A 15743-nucleotide genomic window follows, 5' to 3' on the forward strand; every position below is an offset into this window, starting at 1 on the left:
TATCAGGATATTCAAAGGCTTGGAAATACAAACTGAAGAAATGCACAATCTTTTCAATAAAATTATATCATAAATATTTCCAAAACTTAAGAATAAAATAGAAAATTAAATACAGGATCTACATACAACACCAAATATTAAAAAAAAAATCACAAAAGACCCACACCAAGGCACATTAATATGAAAATACCTAACATATAGAACGAGTATAGAAGTTTAAGGCTGCCAAAGAAAAGTGTCAGATGCATTTAGAGGGAGGTAAGCCAATCCTGATCCCAGCTGATTTCTCAATCCCGACCTTCAAAACCAGGAGGTTCTGGAACAATATATACAAAGGTTTGGGGTGGGGGAGGAAATGATGTTAGCCAATAATATAAATTCTGGAAAAGTAATCAGAAGGCACCATACATCAACAAGACATAACAATCATAAATACTTTGGCCCCAAATAATGAAGAGTCTACCTAAGTTCTAACAAACCCATCTCACTTTCAAGACACTGAACAATAGGCTATTGAATAAGGAATGGGTAGCAGAAGAAAATCAGGGATGAAATTTTCAAAAGGACTTATATATCAACCAGAATAGGAACACGACATATTAAAAAATCTCTGGACACAATTGACAGAGTTTTAATTTCTTTTTAAATTTGTCCTAATTAATTATACATGACAGCAGAATGCATTACAACTCATTTTGCACGAAGGGAGCACAACTGTTCATTTCTCTGCACACAGTGCAGCATCACACCATTCAAATAATCATACACATACACCATGGAATGAGACAGACAATGAACACAGTTCCAAGAGGAAAATTCATTGCATTGAGCTCATTTCTTAAAGGATTAAGAAGTCATCAAATAACTAATCTGACATTACACCTCAAAGCCCTAGAAACAGAAGAAGATATCAACACTCAAAGCAGTGAAATAAAATTAAAGCTGAAATCAATGAAATTTTAAAAGGACTTAGAAGTAAACCAGAATATTAAAAAATGAAAAAATTAAAAATCAATAAACAAGGTGTTGCTTATTTGAAAAAATAAGTAAAATTGAAGCTAAAGAATAGAAAGAGAAAACAAATTACTAAATTTAGTGATGCAAAAGGAATATCATGAAAGACTCTACTTAAATAAGATGGTAACAAAACTACTTTGAAAATTTATACTTTATAAAATAGAAAATCTTGAAGATATTAATAAATATCTAGAGCTATATAACTTACCAAAATTAAAAATGGTAGAAATTCAAATAGATCAATTTCAAGCCATGAAATTGAAAACACCATCAAAAGCCCAGGACCAGTATGATTCTCAGCTAAGTCCTAGGAGACAATCAAAGAAGAACTCACATCAGTCCTCCTCAAAATTAATAGATGAAATAGAAAATGAGGGAACCCATCCAAACTCATTTTAAGGAGCTGTAATCACTCTGAAAACAAAACAGACAAAGACATATCACAGAAAAAAATAGACCAATATCCTTGATGAACATATATAAGAATTTGTTTTAATAAAATACTGTAAAATTGTATACCAAAACATATTTAAAAATAGTGCACCATGGTCAAGTGTTTTATCTCTGAGATGCAAGGTTTGTTCTACATATGGAAATCAATAAACATAATTCACTGCATCAATAGAGTTAGAGACAAGAATCACATCATTATCTCAATGGAGGCAGATAAAGCATTGACAAAATACAGCATCCATTAACTTTTAAAACAGTGAAAAAACTAAGGATAATAGCAACAAACCTCAACAATATGAAAACATTAACTGTTAAAGCCAAGGTCAACATCACTCTAAAAGGGAAAAAAGTTTAAATCTCCTTTAAAAACTGGAAAAAGACAAGGATACCCTTTTTACCACTTGTATTCAACATAGTCCTTGAAACTCTAGCTAGAGCAATTAGAAAAAAGGAAGAAATTAAAATATCAATAGGACAAAAAGAGCTCAAACTCTCCCTCTTTACAAATGACATGTTTTTGTATTTAAAGACCAAAAACAGTCTCCAAGAACACTTCTAGAACTCAAACAAAATTCACTAAAGCAGCAGAATGCAAAATTAAAACCCATAATTCAATTGTGTGCTTGTATACTAATGATGTATCAACTGAAAGAGAAATTAGAAAACTATCCAATTGATAATAGCCTCAACAGAATAAAATACTTGGAAATCAAACAAAAAAAGAGGTAAAAGCCCTCTATAACAAAACTACAGAGTGCTAAAAAGAGAAACTGAAGAAGACCTAAAAAAAATGGAAAAAATATCCCATGATTTAGAAAAGGCAGAATTAATCTTATCAAAATGGCCAAACTCCCAAAAGAACTATGTAGATTTAATTCAATTCTTATTAAAATTTGAACAACATTCTTTATAAAAATAAAAAAAAAGCAGCCATGAAATTCACTCAGAACACAAGAGTTCAGGATAGCCACGCAATTTTTAGTGAGAATAGTGTAGCAGTAGGGATCACAATACCAGACCTTAAATTTTAATACAAAGCTATAATATAAAAAAAACAGCATTGTATCCAAACAAAACCAGACTTGAAGACTAATGAAACAGAATGAAAAATATAGAGACATACTCACACAAATACACTTATTGCATACTAGACATGACGCCATGAGCATACATTGAAGAAAAGATAGCCTCTTTAACAAAAGGTACTGGAAAATGAAAATCCACATGCAGTAGAATGAAATTGTTCCCTTATCTCACACCCAGCACAAACTCAATGTGGATTAAAGACCTAGGCATTAGATCAGAGACCCTGTACATTCTAGGAGAAATTGTACACCCAAATCTCCATCATGTTGGCTTAGGAAATGATATACTATCCATACATTTTTTCCTGGAGTAGTTGTATTAATAATTTTTATGGTCAAATATATGAGAGTAACTTTATCCCTACATATTTGCTAACATTTAGTTGTGTGTGTGTGTGTGTGTGTGTGTGTGTGTGTGTGTGTGAGACAGAGATTGAATTTAGGAGTATTTGACAACTGAGCCAGATTTTGTATTTTACCTAGAGTCAGGGTCCCATTGAGTTGCTTAGTATTTCACTTTTTGCTGAGACTGACTTTGAACTCAAAATCCTCCTGTCTCAGCCTCCCAAACCACTGGGATTATAGGCGTGAGCCACTATACCCAGCTATTATTGTATTCTTAATAATTACTGTTCTGATTGAAGTGAGATACATTCTCAGTGTAGTTTTTCTTTGCATTTCCTAGATTGCTAGAGATGTTGAATACTTTTTTTTTTCTTTTAGAAGCATCTTTTTATTTCTTTCACCAATTTCTTAGATGGATTATTTGTTTCTTAGTGTCACTTTTTTACTACTTTATATATTTTGGATATCAATGCCCAATTTCAGGAGCACATGATAAAGATCTTCATTCTGTTAACTCTTCATGTTCTTAATTGTTTCCTTTTAAGTGCAGAAGCCTTTTAATTTGATGTCATCCCATTGGTTAATTTTTTATATTATTTCTTACAGTTTGGAAGTGTTGTTAAAGAAGTTGATTTCTGTAACAACACATTGGAGTGTTGGGCCTATATATTTGATTATTATTTCTTACGGTTTGGAAGTGTTGTTAAAAAAGTTGATTTCTGTAACAACACATTGGAGTGTTGGGCCTATGTATTTGATGTGTTCCACTTTGAAATACTCCAATTTGAGTTGAACTGTGTGCAGGGTAAGAGATAGATAGCAAGTTTCCTTCTTCTAAATATGGGTTTTCAGCTTATTTGTTTAAAAGGCTATCTTTTCTCCAATTAATGTTTTTGTCTCTTTGTCTATTATGAGACAACAATTTATATGGATTTGTCTCTGGGTATTATATTCTACTCCATTGATATTCTTGTCCATGTTGGTGCCACTACCTGAGTGTTTGTTAATATAGCTTTGTAGTAAAATTGTTATATATCCAGCATAACTATTTTTTTCAGGAGTTCTTTGGCAAATCTGGATCTCTTATTTTTTCAAATGCTTCCAGTTCTGGGAAGAATGTCATTATTATGATGATGGAGGTTGTATTTAATCTATATGTTTTCATAGCATGGCTATTTTAATAATATTAATTCTTTCTATCCACGAACATGTTCAGTCTTTCCATTTTCTGAGTTCTAAGTTCTTCAATTTTCTTCTTCAGTGTTCTGTACTTTTATTGTAGAGGTCATTGGCATCCTTCAAAATAGTTCTTTCCTTTTGTTGAGGATACTCGAGCAATGAAATGTGTTTGCTTTATATGTGTTGATCTTACAGTGTGCTACTAAATTGGTCTACTGGTTCTAGAAATCTTCTGTTGGGTATTTCTTTCATTCTTTCTTTTTCTTCTTCTTCTCCTCCTCCTCCTTCTCCTTCACCTTCTTCTTCTTCTAAATATAGGGACATGTAATCAGCACACAGAGAGAATTTGGGTTCCTTTCCCTCCCTAATTTTATCTCTTTAATTTTCTTATATTGCCTAATAGCTATGACTACAATAATCAAGTAGTATGTTAAATATGAGTGATGGAGTTCAGTATTTTTATCTTTTACCTATTTTTGGAGTAAATGTTTTCGGGTTTTTTTTCACTATGCATAATGTTGCCCTTGATTTTGCCAGGTGTAGCATTTAAATTGCTGAGATATTTTCTTCTACTCCTCATTTTCTAGTGTTTTTACCATAAATGATTGCTATATTTTGTGAAATGCTTTTCCTACATTTTTTGAAATAATAATTATTGTTTTTAAGCATATTTATGTGATGGATTACATTTATTGATTTTCATATGTTTAACCAAGCTTGCATCCTTTGAATAAAACCAACTTGCTAATGGCACACTGGCTGACTTTTAAATGTTATTTTATGTGGTATGCCAATTTTGTAAAAATATTTGAATCTATGCTCATCAAAGATATTTGCCTGAAGTTTTCTTTCCTTCACGTGTTTTGGTCTGATTGGTTTGTGGATTATACTGGTTTCATAGAATGAATTTGGCAATGATTCTTAGCTTTATGTTTCTATAATAATTTGAGGAGAGTTTGTATTCATTCTTTTTTTGAAGATCTGGTAAAACTCAGCTGAGAATTTATCACGTCATGGGTGTTTCTTTGTTGAAGATCTTTTGATAACAGCTTGAATTCCATTACTCCTTATTAAGTTTTCTATAACTTCCTGGTTCAATTTGGGTAGATTATGTGTCTCTGGAAATTTGTCAAAAAGTTCAAGATTTTGTAGTTCTTAGGAGTAAGAATTTTAAAAATAATTTCTGATGATTCTCTGGATTATAGTAGCATCTGTGCTGATATTTCTTTTCTCATCTTTGATTTCATGTTTTCTTCTCTATGTTTTCATTACTTTCCATTAGTATTGTTTTTCCTTTCAAAACCAAGTCTTTGTTTCATTGATTATTTTGTCTTTTTTCATTATGTATTTTATTGATTTTCTCATAATTAATTTTTTTATTTTTTCTTCATAAAAAATTTTATTATGTTTTATAGAGCAGGCATTGTGGATATATTTTTTTTTATTTTGATCATGTCTACATATGATCAGCGTTGATGTTAGATCCCTTTATCATAAACCATGTAAAGGTAAAGAAAATTTTTTTGAACTTTATCTTCCATTTTATTAGGAGTTGGCACATTCAGAAGGTGTTCATCATTTTCAATTCTGAACCTTACTTTTGCTGGATATAGTGTCTTGTTTGACACACATTTTCTTTCAGGACTTGGTGTACTTTGTTTGAAACTTTTCTGAATTGTGGAGTCTGGAATGAGTCATCAGTTGAAATCCAAACAGGCTTATCCAAAAATGTGACCAAACTTGTGTCTTGCAGCTTTTAGAATTCTAGGCTTACTATATATGTTAGGCATTTTTGTAATAATGTATCTTAAAGAAAATCTATTGGGATTAATCACATTCCAAAGGTTTGGAAAATTCTACAGTATTTCACTGAAAAGATGGGTATATCCATTGTATTCAGAGCTTTCATCTATTCCAATAGTTTTAAATTTGGGCCTCTTAATGTTTTCCCAGATTTCTTGAATATTCTAGTCATGACTTCTTGACTTTGTTTTAATGGTTAAATTTATTTTCAATATTACATACTTTGTCTTTGACATCTGTAAATCTACCTTCAAAGTGGCCTAATGGATTGGTGATGGTTTCCTTTGGATTTTTAATTTGATTTACTGGGCCATTTCCAGGATTTCCACTTGGTTCTTTTTCAGAATTCTTATCTCTTTATTGAAGTAATTTTTACTTCCTGTAGTTTTTTTCTGGAATTTCACTCCTTGCATTTTCTTTTCATTCATAGAATATTTTCACTATGCACTTTCTACATTCATTTTGTGGCATTTTCTTCACTTTTCTGTCAATTGGATTCAGTTATTAAAGTGTTGTGGCTTGTTTGAAGTAGTTTTTCTCTTTTTTAATATTATTTTTATGTTTGCCCATCTACTTAGATGGGTATTTATTCTTTTTAAGAAGGGGACTAATAGCCAGTCAGTAATCCCAGTGGCTCAGAAAGCTGAGGCAGGAGAATCACAATTTCAAAGAAACCTTCAGCAAAAGTGAGGCACTAAGAAACTCAGTGAGAATTTGTCTCTAAATTAAATCAAAACAGGGCTAATGATGTGGCTCAGTGGTTGAGTGCCCCTGAGTTTAGTCCACAGAATTCAGGCTCCCTCCAAAAAGAAGTAGGAAGGAAGGAAAGAAGGGAGGGAGAGAGGGAGGGAGGGATGGCAGACTACTTGGTGAGCTTCTTTTTCTTATATGCCTCACGTTTGTTGAATATATAGATATTAATAGTTCAACTCAGTGTGTGGTCTCTGTTATATATCTCAATAAATAAATAATAAAAGAGTCTCAGTGGTTGAACACCCCTGTGTTCAATCTATTGTTTACAAAGGGGGAGAGGCAAAAAGGTAAATGTCACTATTTGATATAGCAGCAGACAGTGTGAGAGGAAGAATAAAGGGTAAGAAGAAAAATTATAATCTAGACATATAAAAACAAAGATAAGTAGAATAAGTCAAATCAATTTATTAAACCATTAGAATAAATAAATTTGTATATTTTATTTTTTTACTGTGGTGCTGAAGATTAAACCCAGGGCTTCATATGTGCTAGGCGAGCACTTGACTGCTGAACCACAACCCCAGTCCAAGAAATACATTTGAATGCATTAAAGGTATAATGTTAACTATTAATGGTAACAAATAACAATCAAAAATAAAGAGTACTACATATGATCAACCTTGATGCTGGATCTCTTTATAGAAAGCCATTTAAAGGTAAAGAAAATTCTGTTGAACTTTAGTTTAGATTTTTTTAGGAGCTGGCACATTCAGAAGGTGCTCGTCATTCTTTGGCCTTCGATCCCTCCAGAGATGCTGGAATAGAGAAACCACTCCCTATTTCTGATAGACTTCCTGATGTTTCCTGATGGTTCTGGTTTGTCAGTTTAGGGCCTGTAGAATACTGATAGGAGGTTTGGTGCTGTGCATGCATGTTGTTTCTATTGTGTGCAGAAGTTCAGGTTGCAGGCTCTAGGGGTTTGCTACAGATTCTATGGCACTCTGTATTCTTTTTCCCTGCTATAGAATTTTCTCCTTGGAGGTCTAGATTCTGGTCCTGTGGTTATAGATTTTCCTTGGTGATCTTTCACATATAAATGTTAACTTAGGTCAATAGTGCTCTTGAAGTTGCTATTATTGCTGCTGAGTAAAGGGAATCTACTAGTTCATCTGAGTTCTAGTTTCTACTACCCAGGATATGCACAGTGGATACTTCATCCCTCTGTGATCATCTCTAAGGAAGTGTTCATGCAGTATCCAAATAGTGTCCTACCAATCCACAGTTGTGTTCAAGGATAAAGCTTGCAGACAAGTCAGACTGAGAGATGAGTCAGGCAGAGGGCTATGGATTTCTGTTGCTTTGGGACCAGTGAAATTTCTGTCTTAATTGATTATCCCCTGGCTGAGGTAATCATCAGGGAACTTTTACTTTAAGCTTCCTAGGGATGAAGGCACATTTGTTTCACTGCTATCTGCCATCTGCTTTTATGATCTGGAAATTCATACCTCTATTCGCTAGAAATTTAGGCAGCTTCTCTTGGGTTTGTCCCTCCGCAGACACTTGATCAGGGAAACAATCTCTCTAGGTTTCTTAGAATAGTGAAACTTCCAGCCTTGTCTTCCTCAAGTATCAGTGGGAAGTATCAGTGGCTCTAAGAGTTCCTCTTACCCATTTTTTTTTCCTGCACAGTGCTTAAACTGTTCATATCTGAGTTCTGACTTCTACCATATTGAATTGTGGGTACCTCCTCTATCCTTGGCAGTTTAACAGAATGTTGGGATGGTTGAGAACTTTCTGACTGGAATTAGTTTTAACTATAGTATATGTAACATAAAATTTCTTTTCTGAGTCTGTTCATATGGGATGCTAAACTTAGCAATAATACCTGTCCACTTCCTACTCAAGATTAAGAAAATAGTCTGCTATTATTTCACTGAATAAATTAGTTGGTTTCTTCTCTCATTCCTCAAGTCCTATAGTCCTATGATACTTTGGTTTGGACTTCTTATGTTATTCCACAGAGTTTTTGTTTTGTTTTAAATAAAGTTATAATTCTTTTTGTAATTTCTCATTTGAATCACAGAATGCATGTATGAAAAATAAAATAGTGACAGAATACTAAACAAATCAACATAGAATATGATACAGGTGAACCTGAAAACACATATGGAAAAGACAATATTCTTGCTCAGTTTTAATTGTAGAGACATTTTTAGGTGATTTCGGTTTTGATATTAACTGTATGACATGTCCTCTCACTAGTTTTGGTTGTTGAGGCAGTATCTGAACCACTTAATCCTGCCCTACAGTGAGTAGTAATCTATTGTTCTCTTCCTTGTCTAGATTAGGTTCTTACCTTAAAAATTTTATGGAATTCATTCACTACAGCAAAAGCATTTAATGTTTTACCACATCTTCTCAGATATCAAAAATAGTGCTGGTTATTCTGCTGTCAGCCTAAGGTGGCAGTCTAACTGACAACTACATTATTCTTGACTCAGAAGCTGGATTCCTCTGTTGCATACACTAGTTTTCATGGTTTGCATGTTAAACCAGGAGAAGCAAATGGACCAGAGTTAATCACAAATATTTTGTCATCTTTTTTTTTTTTTTGTACAGCTCTGGAGATACCACAGTTGGTCTTGAAAATGATTGGTCCTTTGTTAAAAACAATTTCTCAATAAGCTGATCTTTTCCAGTGTAGACATTGCTTTGTTTCTGACTGTTCTCTGCTTAGGAAAAGGCATCAGGTTCACAGGCAGTAGAGTTGCCTAGCTCCATTCCCTCTGGAAGACTGTATATTCACCTATATTTAAACTTTCAGGGACTTGAATGACACGAGGAAACTTTGTTTGCTCTTGGGTTTTTCTTAGTTCTCAGAAAGTACTATAACCTGGGATTGATCATAAAGTCAACATTCTGCTCTCCTATAGTGCAGAACAGGTGGTCATGAAAATTCCATGCCCAGCCTGGAAATCTGTGGCCCTCACTCATCACAGAGGGATTGGCACCCATACATCAAAATTGTTTCTGGCATGCACAAGATCCTCTTTGCAGGTCAGGATTCTTCAGGATGTGGGGATAAGTACAATCAGTAGAATTTACAGTAAAATCTCTTCAGGCCATAAGAGAATCGAATGACATATTAAAGGATCTGAAAGGGGAAGTGTATTTAATAGGAATACTATAACTAGCAACTTCTTCCTTCAAAAATGAAATAGAAACAATTTCTCAGGCAAAAATCCAACAAACAAAAAATATATCTGAGGGCATTCATTACCCTAGACCTGCCATGAAAGGACAGTATAAAGGTATTTTAACTAGAAATATAAAATGCATGTAAGAGTAGGAATATAGTGAAATTCAGAATATTCAAACTATAATGTAGCATGAAAAATGAATGTATTGGTTTGTGTGAAGTGAAATACGCTTGTATTTCTATAGTAAATCATACTTAAAAATGGTAAATATCTCATATATACTAATAAATCTATTTTTCTTGTAATTTTAAGTTCATCTGAATCAATGGTAATCAGGGATATTATCTTCTACTTTTCATTATTTATGGATTCTTAAGTCCCCCGCCCCCAAAAAAAATCACTACATATTTTCTGAAAGCCAGAGAAACTAATGTATGTCTGACCTCCTGTACCTTTAGAATTAGCAATATGAGAATTCAATTCTTTGGGTATAAATTATAAAATACGGATTTTACAATGTCCAAATAAACTCCTCCAGATTTATAGACTTAGTGTTATTTATAGGACTGAATGAGGAAAGAAAGTTTGGGTTGGGCCAACCTGACATGTACCAAAGAATATGTGCATGTGTCAAAGAATATGTGACACAGTATAAATGGAAAGACAATGGAGGGAGGCCAAAGAAATCACTAGTGTTCGGAGGAGTTAGTCTCAGTTTGCCGTTTGATGCTAAAACAGCTCCATAATTCAAAGAAAATTAATATTGTTTTCACAGGCATTGATGATCTAGAACCAAATAGAGAACCCAAGGAATACAAAGTGAAGATCATTTTCAATAATATCTAAACTAACTGGACATACACAAAGCATGAGAGGAAGCCAACATGGACGTTTATATCACATCTTGATCCAAGGATAGTCATGTTTCGAGCCATGACTGGCTTCTGGAAAAGCAGTATCCAAGACAGTATCCAAACCTGTTTAGAGTTCTTAGAAGAGGAGATATAGGAAGACTGGTAAGGAGAGTCTTCTGCATACAAAATGAATGGATGATAAAAATCTCATAAAATTATTAGGAGAAATCATGGATGGATATTGATCACTATAATTAATATGCAAAGAGCAATAGAGAAGACTAGTAAAAGTCAACAGTGATAGGCAATCTGAGAATAAAGAACTCATCATTCAATGTTATACAGAAGAACATTATGCAAGCAATACCCAGGGCAAAATAAATTATGTAGAACTATCCTTGACAAAAAATATTGATCTGATTTGAAATAGCAAGCTAACAAGTTATTACACTGTGGGATTATACTGACAGATAGGTTATATAAAGATAAACATTAAAGATAGAAATTCACAATGACACAAGGGAGATAAAACCAGGTATCTGAAGAACAGAGGCTGTATAGCTATTTCTCAGAAAAGAAAGTGAAGTCTCAAACCTAATCACAGAAACATCTACAAGTCACAAGGGCAAAACAAGAGTCTCTATCTCCCATTTGCAAAATAGGGAAACTAATAGTAAATATCCCTATGCATGTTGAACAATACAAATGGATCTATCAATATTCCACCTTGGTTATTCTCTTGTCTGAAGTCCTGACAAAAGAAAACAAGATTCTTAAAGGGTACCTTGGCAGGACACATAGCAACACCAGTGTATTATCATTCTGGAAGTGCCATTTGGTGTTGATGCTAAATGCACTTTGCCTTTCAATACACTTCTCACACATGCAATTATATATGTTTATGTACTATCAATACCATGCCTAATCAAGTCACAAATATTGAGGTGTTGAGAGCCACAGCCGAAGGGGCCCCTGCAAACTTTCAGACTGCCAGCTGATGAGCTGAAGGGGCCCCAGCAAACTTTCAGACTGCCAGCTGATGATTGGCTCACAGCGGCCCCAGCAACATCTAGCTGATTGGCTCCTCTACGGTGAAGCTCATTGGGCTGTTTCCCTGCCCTTTCAGACCACGGAACTGCTCATTGGGGGACTTTTTGGCTCCACCCATGTGACCCAGCCAATCGGCCTCAAGAGGAAGAGGATTGTGGGAGGTGTGGAGGCTGGTGGTGGGGGAGTGTGGCTTGTGGGAAGCCGGTGGTGGCAGTTGGGCTCTGAGGGTTTTTTCCTGAGGAGCTGTTTTGTTTATCTTGCGTGGTTCTAAAAATAAAGTTAGTTTCTTTTGACAAGTGGCTCCTGAATTGTGCCCAGCCAGACTGCGGCATTTCGCCTAGCCGTCTCCTTGCAAAATTCCTCATTGGCAACCTTCCATAACAGGTATTGTCCTCCATTTAGCACAGCTTTACACATATTAGCCCAATCTGCTGGCGTCATGTTCAAGTTGGTAATGGATTCGACCAAGCTTACAGTGAAGGGTGCTTGAGGACCATACGTTGTTACAGCCTCTTTTAGCTGCTTCACTGTTTTGAAATTTAAAGTATGGTAAATTCGCTGCCCTCCTACCTCAAATACAGGGCATGTTAATACTTGAGATCCTGTCTCAGGATCCAATTCCTTCTGGAAAAATTTTGGCTTTTTTACAAGGTTCTTGAAGCCATTACTTGGATTGTGATTCAAGTGTACTGAGCAGATATTTGGAGTTTGCTATGTCTGTCAAGGTGCGGGTTCTTGTGGGCTGTTTGCTATTCTCTGACTCTGTCTCTGTGTGGGGGCAATACTAATTTATCTGTGTCACTTGCCAAATTCTTTCAATAACTCTTTGTTGACACTGATATATGTTAGGCTTTTAGACATACACTCAGGGGGCATAGTTTGGTCTGGTAAGAGCCATGAGGTGACCCCATCATATGAAGTCTCCAATGAGAAGATAATGTAGTTGTGAGGTCCAGTTAGATTCAGTCTGTACTGAACTCAAGACAACATACATCACTGCAGGCACACAGTGAAAATACCCACTTACCCCAATCTTGTGGTCATCTAAAGGAAATAGCTTATCTATGGAAAATCATTACACACATCTCATTTTCTGTTTCTATTGTGGACAGTAATCCTTTCCCTGTGACTTCTTTTCACAGTACCTATAAGCCTTTCCACAATGTCTGCTAATTTCTCTGCTTTTTTGAATGTGTTAAACACCTGGTCTTGGAAATAGAATGCCCCCTGTATCTTTAGCTCCTTTTTAACTTTATAGAATGCTGGAAGTTTCTACTTGTGATTTTTTTTTACATATTAGGACATGGGCTGGACAAAAATGATATATATATATTTTTTCCATTCTGTTATCTACATGTGTTACCAAAAATGTAAAAATATTTGAACTATTCACATAATGTTAAACAACACTTGGCTCCTTGAATAGAAATGCCAAATTTTATTTTATTTATTACAGAGTACTCACAGAGAGGCCTAATATGGGGCTTTTTAACCAAGAGTCATATAAATTATCATAGTCATCAGCCATGGAGGAGTTTTTATTTCCATTTTAAAAAACTCAGATTGGCAAACAAGGTCTTGCCCCCAAAGGCCAAAGCAAGGAGCCAATATGTAGTCTAAGATTATGGGGTCTGGGAAAATATATCATGGGAAAAATACAATCCCTCTTCCATCTAATTTGCTTTTCCTCTATCCTCACAGAAGTTGGGGTTCAAGACTATATGTCCTGGATACATTATACTACAGTTAAACAATGGGTGGATGTTTTACCTGGTGAATAATCAACTCCTTTCATATACTTGAACCATACCTACACTACCTGTTTACTAAATCTAACCCTAAGTAGTATTCTTTCTTTTTATTCTACATACATTTGTGCTTCTATAAAAAAATATGATATTTAAAAACGTACCACAAACATTCCAGTTTATATAAACTTCTTTCTCATACTGCTTCATGCCCCACTGCCTAACTTAAACTTTGGCATATAGTAAAAAGTATTTTTACTTCTTTACCAATGTTTCCATATGATTTTCCAATCTTACCCTTCTATCTAATTATTATTCCAGAACATTTTATGGTAAATCCCAGGGTCTACATTATATTAAGCAGCTATCTAGACTTTACATGACATTAGGACAACTTGCAAAAATTGCTGAGTGAGGGCCTCACCACTCCAACTAAGAAAATAACCTCAATTTCAGTCAACCACTGATGGGTACCTAGTCAACAGTGCCTTTCATCTTTGATGCACAGCTAAGGATTCAATCACTGTTTTTACATAGAAACTCGAATACAAACACAATTCAATAAATCTCTATTTGTACCTATTCTTTCAGGGAACCACTATTTGATACAGCATGCCCCAATTGCTTCAATGCCCATTTCCCCAACACAAATTTCTATCTCTACAAACATAATAACTTCACAATTCTCACAAAGCCACATAAACCTAACTGTAGAACACTAAGTTACATTGGCTGAACATGTTGTCCAACCTAAACTGTCTACACAAAAACTTGAGTTCAAGACCACAACTATGAGGATTGTAATTTTTTCTTCCAACCTATTCTAAGCCCTAAACTCCAAAAATGTTAAGGCCCCAACACCCCATGTTTATTATTAGACTCCACCAAAGCCTACTGATCATTTTGCCAGATCAAAATCCCCAGCCATGGAGACTTACTTGCTTAACCCCTCTCATCACTACCATGATTAGGGAATGTTTCACACCTGTTCCCTTCAAAAAACCCAATAAGGCAAACTGACCATATCTCCTTACTTCTGATCTGACTTTATTATCTGTTAGCTTTATATGATCTAAACCTTCTCCAGTTGACCTCCTACCTACATGAAACTACACCATCATATACCTAGTTACTAACTTAACAATTCCCTTGACTTTTCATAGCTGTACTACTAACACAAACACTACTAGGTACAAATATAACATAACTTCCATCAAAGAGTTAAGCCAAAATTTCTGTTTTTACTACCTATTGGCATTGTCATAGGAATCAGATGGAAACACAAAGAAAAAACACTTCATTTATACATGGAAAATCTTTCTTTTCTTGGGGACATATGTTTTCAAAGTAGCCTCCATTTTCCAAAAATTACAAAGATAAATCAATTCTTTGTCAGGAATAATCCATTATATCTTGCAAGCCTTACCCTTGATTATGGCTAGTGAAGGTGGAGATCATGTGCCCTGTTACAAAATGATTGTGAAATACATATCAACAAATCAAGTAAAATTCAAGAAAACCTTGGTAACATCATTAAAAATACAAGAGATAACCAGGAAAAGTAGAAAATTTGGAGGAATGATTGGTTCTCCTGAATATTTAACAGGTTCACAATAATAAATTTAAATGGGATACTCCATGTAGACAAAGATGACCTTAAATGCAGAATATAAATTCTTGAATAAAAGTGAATATATTGAATATCATGGTCCTTGGACATCACTGCTGTTCTTCTAGTATATGTTACAATACGAATGGTTTCAGGCTTCTACCTTGTCAATATTTCTTGCTAGCAGGAAGTAGAACATTGCATTAACAATGCTACTGCTACAGTGCAGCATGTCATTCAGACAACTCCGTCAATCTTTTTACTATTTATACTCAAACACACACACACACACACACACACACACACAAGGACATATGTAATTTTATATTACTATCTTAAGAATGAATACGATACTGCCATTCACTATAATATACTCATATATGCACACAGGAAAATTAGACCATATTCCAGCATTGACTTTCCTTATTCAATACTTCTTGTGTTTTCATCATTGCCTTATTACAGAATACACTTTCATATACTTTTCAATCCACACTTATTTTGAATCACATACCACATCATAGGAGAAACAGGAAATTTGCTTCTGGGGATTGGCGGTTTTAACTGAACATGAGGTTCCCCAGTTCCATCACTTCATGAGCTGATGCCATAATTTCATTCTTCTTTATCTGAGTAATATTCCTCTGTGTATATGTACCACATTTTCTTCATCCATCCACCTGCTGAAGGGCACCTAGGGCCCTTCC

The sequence above is a fragment of the Callospermophilus lateralis genome, chromosome Y, assembly GCF_048772815.1.
Source record: "Callospermophilus lateralis isolate mCalLat2 chromosome Y, mCalLat2.hap1, whole genome shotgun sequence".
Taxonomy (NCBI): Eukaryota; Metazoa; Chordata; class Mammalia; order Rodentia; family Sciuridae; genus Callospermophilus; species Callospermophilus lateralis.